Source organism: Cygnus atratus, chromosome 16, assembly GCF_013377495.2.
Source record: "Cygnus atratus isolate AKBS03 ecotype Queensland, Australia chromosome 16, CAtr_DNAZoo_HiC_assembly, whole genome shotgun sequence".
In the NCBI taxonomy this organism is placed as follows: Eukaryota; Metazoa; Chordata; class Aves; order Anseriformes; family Anatidae; genus Cygnus; species Cygnus atratus.
In genome coordinates, this window is record NC_066377.1 from 14,571,356 (window position 1) to 14,578,927 (window position 7,572).

Sequence of the window (7,572 nt, forward strand, 5' to 3'; positions counted from 1 at the left end):
CTGTAGAGAGCAATAAGGTCTCCCCTGAGCCTCTTCTTCTCCACACTAAATAATCCCAGTTCCCATAGGACTTGTGTTCCAGGCCCTTCACCAGCTTTGTAGCCATTCTCTGGACACTCTCCAGTGTCTCAATGACTTTCTTGTAGTGAAAGGGCCCAGAACCGAACACAGTACTTGAGGTGCAGCCTCACCGGAGCAGAGTACAGGGGGACGATCACCTCCCTGGCCCTGCTGGCTACACTATTCCTGATACAGGCCAGGATGCCATTGGCCTTCTTGGCCACCTGGGCACACTGCTGGCTCATGTTGAGGCGAGCATCAATCAGCACCCCCAGATCCTTTTCCTCTGCACAGCTTTTGAGCCACTCTGCCTCAACCCTGTAGCACTGCAAGTGCTAGACCCAGCACTTAGCCACGTCAAAAAAAAAAAAAAAAAGTGGGGGGGAGAGTGTGAACACATTCCTCCACTACCAGAACTTATGGAGTTTACTATATGGAGAAATTATCGAGTTTCCCTCATTTGCAGAAATCGCAGGGATTAGCACACCCAAAGTGCAGGGGATGAGCCTCACCCTGGGAAAACCACCTGCCTAACCATGGTATCTCCCCTGCCATTTAAGTAAGAAAAGGAGGATCACCCAGTACTCACAGGGAATCTGGTGCAGCCTAGCTGTGTCCTGAAATGACAGAATGAAGTTGTGCACATAGATCTTGAACAGGTTTTGCAGGTTTTCCCACTCATCTGTGGGCAGGGCTGGGGAGACCCATGGTTGGAGGTAAATGATTTCCTGGGTGTATTTCTGCAGGGCAGCGAAGACGATGTCCTCCAAGGTGGCCCAGCCTGAAAGGTCCACAAAGTTGCTATTGTAGAAGATAAAGGTTTGGAATAGGTGGAGTTTCTGAGAGCCTGTGGGGTGACAAGGGAGAGAAGGTCATGCTGAGGATCACAAGGATGAAGGAGAAGGGCAGGGGACCCCAGGAGGAGGAGTGGCCCACAGGGTCCTCAGGGATGGGCAGGGTGAGATGGGGCAGGTGGGCAGGGCAGGGGAAATCCCCTTGTCTAGCTGCTTTCACACAATTTGCAATTTCCTTCCACTGCCTCGATGAGCCTCTCTCTCTGCTTCTTCTCTAATTCCCTTTTTACCGCTTCACCACCCTGATGTGACCACCTGAGAGCTATCATTTGGTTGTGTGGAGGGGACAGCAGGGGTGATCTTGTCTGTGGCTGGGAACAACAGTTCCACCAGTTCACACAGGGACCCAGGTCCACCAGAGACCTGCTCACAGTGCAGGAAATCTTGTCAAGGGGGAAGGGGAGGAGGTGAATTTCGCCTAGGTTTGTGGTGAGGGGGGGCTGCTGGGCAGCACACATGGGAAACTGAATCCTGACAGGAGGCAGGAGAGCAAGTCCAACACTCACACAGTGATTCCTGTTGTGCTGAATGAAGCCCTGAGAACTGATGGCACAAAGCAAGGCCTGAATTGGGACAGTAAGAGCCCCCCTGCCCGGAGTGCAATGAGCACCTGACCCCAGCATGGAAAATGCAGGCTGGGACAAAGGTGGAGGCTCCTTGTGGCTGCAAAAGAAACCTTTAACCATAGGGGGAGCATGCAAAGGATCCAGCAACCTTTCAATGGCAAAAGAAATGATCCCACATGCTCAGAGCAGTGCCCAGGACCTGCTTAAGCAGTTAGAGCCCAGTGCAGGACTGTTCTGCCATGAGGGGAAAAGATACCCTCCCACCCGTGCCCATGGACTGCCAGGAGGAAAACGGAACCTTTGGGGACACACCAGCACCCCAAGCCTGTCTGGGAGCCCTTGGCCCTTGTGCTGGAGCTATCACCACTGGTCTGGTCAGGATGGTGCAGGGCAGTGAGCCCAGAGATGGACATGGGAGCAGAGGGGGTGGGCAGAGATAGGGCACCTTTGGGTGCTGCACCTAAGTGGTGGGTATCATCTCCCCATGCATCTTCGTCTCCCTGGGTCTCACTCCCTGCCACCCCTGTAGAGTCCCACAGTAGAGAGAATGGAGCAGATAGGAGTGTGCCACTTACCTTCTGGGTCTGCCCACATCCCAGGAAGGATGAAGAGAAGAAGGCAAGGGAGCTGCATGCTGCCAGTGGTGAAGCCCCAAGTATTCAGAAGTGGGTGCAGCACAAGGAGGAAAGGGCTGCAGGAGCCACAGCTGCACATTTCATTCTGTTGCTGTTCTGCCTGGGCGGTTCCAGCAGTGCTGGTGGCATCAGCAGCCAATGGGGTCTGCACTGTGGTTTTGGGGTGGTCCTGGCACGCTACAGTCATTCAGGAGGATGTGGTGGAAGGCTGGCCCAGGGCTGTGAGTAGTGGGGGAAATTCAGTGGGTTAACCCTCAAGACTGCAAGACCCAGGGAGATGTCAGCTGAGCCTGGCCTGTGGTGGTCTGTAATAGGGTTTACCCTGCAATGCCCTGGCAGAGAGCACTCGGGTTGTTCTGACTGCCCTTCCTGGTAGCACATCACTCAGAGTCAGGGTCCAGCACAGCTCTTTTCCAGACATCAGCTACATTGTGGGGGTTACTGTCCCCTATCTTTCTGTCTTTTGTAAGGGCAGGAGATGGGCAAGGGGGCAGCAGTAGGACATGGAGGAGATTTGGACCCCAAACCAGCCCAGAGAGTGATAGCAAGTCCCACAGCCAGAGCAGCTTTGCACCAACTGGAAACATCTTCCTGTGTCAGAGGTTGGAGATGTCGCTTGGGTCCTTCCCTCTCTCTTCTCCCTCTACAACCAAACAGCCCTAAATCCCTTCATCTTTCCCCGTTTTGTGGCTATCTCTGTCCCCCAACCCGTTCAACATAGTCGCACCAGTTTTTCACTACCTTTCTTCAGGAGTCCAACACTGGTCATAAATGTGCCAGAGTAGGTGGTGGAGGTGGAAATCGCTCTTCTGACATGCCAGAAGAGGTTGGCTGCTGTCCAGGAAACGGACGACTCCCCCTGGTGCCATGACATAGGGTCTCCGCCATGTACTGGGGATTTTCCTGTGGGGACCCTGCAAGGGGGAAGACACTTAGCCACAAGCGCCACACAGAATGCAATGAGCAGCAGGGCACGATGGGCAGCAGGTGACGAGGATGTGCTCTGGGGAGCCCCAGTACACCCTGCAAGCCCTTAGTCACTTTTGCTGGCAAAAGGTGCTGCAACAGACTGGGGTCAACCTGCTCAGGTAGAAGAGGGTGAACAGGCAGGGAAAGGACAGCCCAGAAAATGATGCTGGGAGAAAACAGATGCATGAGGCCTCAAGCCTTGTCCCTGTGCCTCCCTCTCCTTACTGATGGCACCTCATCTCCATCACTGTGGGCTACATTAGCTCCAATAGAGGTGATGACACCTTTGGTATTCAGTCCCAAGAGGATAACAACTTCCATCCTCCTGGCCCTGTACTAGGGAAGAGCTGCTATGGGGTACCCTGCACCCTCTGCCTCTTCCCCAGTGCCCTGAGCTGGTGGAAGGGGATGGGGAGCAGGCTTCGCTATTCATGAGGAAATGGTTGGCGACCTGCTAAGGAGCTTGGATGTGCGCAAGTCGATGGGGCCGGATGGGATGCACCCGAGGGTACTGAAAGAACTGGCGGAGGAGCTGGCCGAGCCACTTTCCATCATTTATCAGCAGTCCTGGCTATCGGGGGAGGTCCCAGTTGACTGGCGGCTAGCCAATGTGACGCCCATCTATAAGAAGGGCCGGAGGGCAGACCCGGGGAACTATAGGCCTGTCAGTTTGACCTCAGTGCCAGGAAAGCTCATGGAGCAGATTATCTTGAGGGTCATCACGCGGCACTTACAGGGCAAGCAGGCGATCAGGCCCAGTCAGCATGGGTTTATGAAAGGCAGGTCCTGCTTGACGAACCTGATCTCCTTCTATGACTAAGTGACGCGCTTGGTGGATGGGGGAAGGGCTGTGGATGTGGTTTACCTTGACCTCAGTAAGGCTTTTGACACCGTTCCCCACAACATTCTCCTCAAGAAACCGGCTGCTCGGGGCTTGGACTGGCGTACGCTTCGCTGGGTTAGAAACTGGCTGGATAGCCGGGCCCAGAGAGTTGTGGTGAATGGAGTCAAATCTGGTTGGAGGCTGGTCACAAGTGGTGTCCCCCAGGGCTCGGTACTGGGGCCGGTCCTCTTTAATATCTTTATCGATGATCTGGATGAGGGCGTCCAGTGCACCCTCAGTAAGTTTGCAGACGACACCAAGCTAAGTGCGTGTGTCGATCTGCTTGAGGGCAGGAAGGCTCTGCAGGAGGATCTGGATAGGCTGGAGCGATGGGCTGAGGTCAACTGTATGAAGTTCAACAAGGCCAAGTGCCGGGTCCTGCACCTGGGGCGCAACAACCGCAAGCAGAGCTACAGGCTGGGAGATGAGTGGTTGGAAAGCTGCCTGGCAGAGAAGGACCTGGGAGTATTGGTTGATAGTCGGCTGAATATGAGCCAGCAGTGTGCTCAGGTGGCCAAGAAGGCCAACAGCAACCTGGCCTGTATAAGAAGCAGTGTGGCCAGCAGGTCTAGGGAAGTGATTGTCCCCCTGTACTCGGCTCTGGTGAGGCCGCACCTCGAGTACTGTGTTCAGTTTTGGGCCCCTCGCTACAGGAAGGACATGGACGTGCTCGAGCGAGTCCAGAGAAGGGCAACAAAGCTGGTGAGGGGTCTGGAGAACAAGTCTTACGAGGAGCGGCTGAGGGAGCTGGGCTTGTTCAGCCTGGAGAAGAGGAGGCTCAGGGGCGACCTTATCGCTCTCTACAGTTACCTTAAAGGAGGCTGTAGTGAGGTGGGGGTTGGTCTGTTCTCCCACGTGCCTGGTGACAGGATGAGGGGGAATGGGCGAAAGTTGCGACAGGGGAGTTTTAGGTTGGATGTTAGGAAGAACTTCTTTACCGAAAGGGTTATTAAGCATTGGAATGGGCTGCCCAGGGAGGTGGTGGAGTCACCATCCCTGGAGGTCTTTTAAAGACGTTTAGATGTAGAGCTTAGCGATATGGTTTAGTGGAGTACTTAGTGTTAGGTCGTAGGTTGGACTCGATGATCTTGAGGTCCCTTCCAACCTAGAAATCTGTGTCTGTGTCTGTGTCTGTGTGTCTCTGAATGCAAAGACAAGGGCTACCTGCCATGCCACCTGCTTGACCCTGGGCTGCCCAGGGAGGAGGTGGCAAGCATCTCCAGGCTGCCCCACAGCTGTTGGCTTTGGGCCAGACACAGGCTGGAGGAAAGGGATCCTCCAGGAGCTCCTCTCTGGGGTGCAGGTCTCCAGCACCCCAAGCAGAGACAGCCCCCACCCCCATTGTGGCTGAGCCAGCTGAGAGACAAAGCGCTATGCAGGTCCAGGGGAAGACCGTTCCCTATTATCATAGGACCTCTGGAGTGGCAGTACTCAGCTGGGCAGGATCCCAGAGCTGGGATGGGGATGGGGCACCTTTGGCCATGACCCCCTAGCCCCAATGCATGTAACACAGGTCCCATTGCTAGGAAGCTGCAGTAAATGAGCAGACGCCATTTCCAGGGATTCTCCTTCCATGCCATAGTATGTCAGGCCACCTCTCTGCTTCCCTGCACCCCACAGTGCTGTGGAGCTCTGACTCTCCCCTAAACACCCACCAGGAGAGGGCTTGGGGCTGGGCTGCAACCTGGTGCTCCCCTTCCCTTCCCACCATCTTTGGCAGGGAAACCTGCTCCCCCTCCCCAACTGCCACCAGGGTTTGGGAATGGAAATGGCAGGAGCCACCCCCCCTCTCCACTCCATCTCTCCATTGCCATCAGCATCCAGTCACAGTTCAGCAGAGTTGCCAGACCCAGGGAGAACAATGGCAGGATGGGGGGCAGCACCAGGAAGGGGTGGCAGACTGTTTCTGCTCAGGTTTGGGCACCAGGTCTTAAACCAGTGTTTCACAGCACCTGGTGGGTGCTGGGTGTAGGGATGACAAAGTACCTAGGCCCAACCTTACCTCCACAATGTCCACTACCCACTCACTGATCCTCCCCAGCTGTCCCCTGGCACGTCCCCTCACACTGCAGTTTCTCTTCTGCTTTCATGGTGGGCGGGGAGGACTACACTGGGGTTGAAGGCAGAACCGAAACCACAGCTAAGGGGAAGTTGGAGATAGAGCACTCCGATAACGTCCAAGCACAAGTAGGGCCAGGGTGTCCGCTCCCTATCCTGATGCAGTGTGTCCAGTTACCTCTCCAAGCACAACCAGGACCAGGGGTCCCTCCTCCATGTCTTCATCATGGGTGCCCCCAACTGTGGCAGGGAGGTGAAGAAGGCCCATCCAGAAACACTGCAGTCTGAGCCCTGGCACCCCAAGATGCTGAGACAGACACAGGGAGACAAGGACACCAAACCCCTTCCCTTCCCTGGAGCTGCTCCACAGAGAAGTGGGGATGCTGTGGTGGCATGGTGGGACCAGACATGGCTCTGAAAACTCCACTTTCTCTGCAGCTCACCTTGGCGTCTCCCAGGGGACACCATGCAAATTGGACATTCCCATTCATCCTGGCATCAGGATCGGATGAGAGAGCTCAGCTGGTTGGATGGGAAAGGGCAGCCATTGGGTGGCCAGTGATGGAAGGGGCAGCAAGACATTTGTTTATACAGTCCTATCAAGGTGACCATTGGCCCTCACAGTTTCCCCCTCTTGTCAGTGCTGGTCACTGGTAGCTGAGTAGCTGGTATGGCAGGAGCAAGCCCAGGGCTCATGCAGGTTATTTTGTGGTCACTTGTTGCTGGGTATCTGACAGGGCAGTTGGCACATACGTGCCTTTGCCTTTGCTCATGGTTTGTTCAAGGCCCTCTGCATTTTCTCCAAATGTCTCTCACTAGTGCACTGGACCAGAAGTTCTGCTCTAGCTCTCCCTCATCTCCATTCAGTGTACCTGTTCTCATGTTTTCATTGCTCACTTACATTATCTTAGTACTAGCTGTAGAAGAGGCCACAACTTCTTTCTCCTTGCTGTTTTCACTTTCTTTTGGTCAGCAAACTAATTCCACTGTCTTCTGTTGTAACTGTTGAGCTGATACCTTGCAGGATACTCCAGGATACTGCATGCTTATGCAGTATCTACATACCTCTGGAGATAGCACAACTCCAGGATGTTTTAGCTGACTTCATCTGAAGGGGTTCCTTGAAGGAATACCAACTGAGACCAGGTAAGCCCTGGGAGATTGTCTCTATCCAGGCTTAGGTTGCTATTTAAGAGCTAGAGGGCTTTCCTCCTGCTTTTCATAACCAAAGTAGTTCACACTTCTTCAAGAATCTTTCTATTTGATTCAGCAGGTAAAAAACGTATATATACAGCAAGTGTTTGGGTCTACTGTCTTCTTCTGAGCTGTTAATATACTGCAGTGCTGGAAAATCTCTACTCTTGTTGCAGGCAGAACAGATGTGACATGGGAAATTTAAATTAATTTAGTGACAATTAAGATAAACATTATTACTGATTTGAGTGCTGGGAAGCAAAGAAGACAAATATTTCAATATTTAGGGAGAACACCTCTCCTCTCCCTTTCCCAGGCCAAGCTTCACTCCTGACACATCTCCTCTTGCTTCC

The 7,572-nt window shown here is 53.8% G+C and overlaps 1 pseudogene; it reads right to left on the bottom strand.

Annotated features, from left to right (window-relative positions):
* Positions 1–439: 439 nt before the first annotated feature.
* LOC118249025 (uncharacterized) lies at positions 440–623 on the bottom strand (annotated as a pseudogene).
* Between the last annotated feature and the right edge of the window lie 6,949 nt (positions 624–7,572).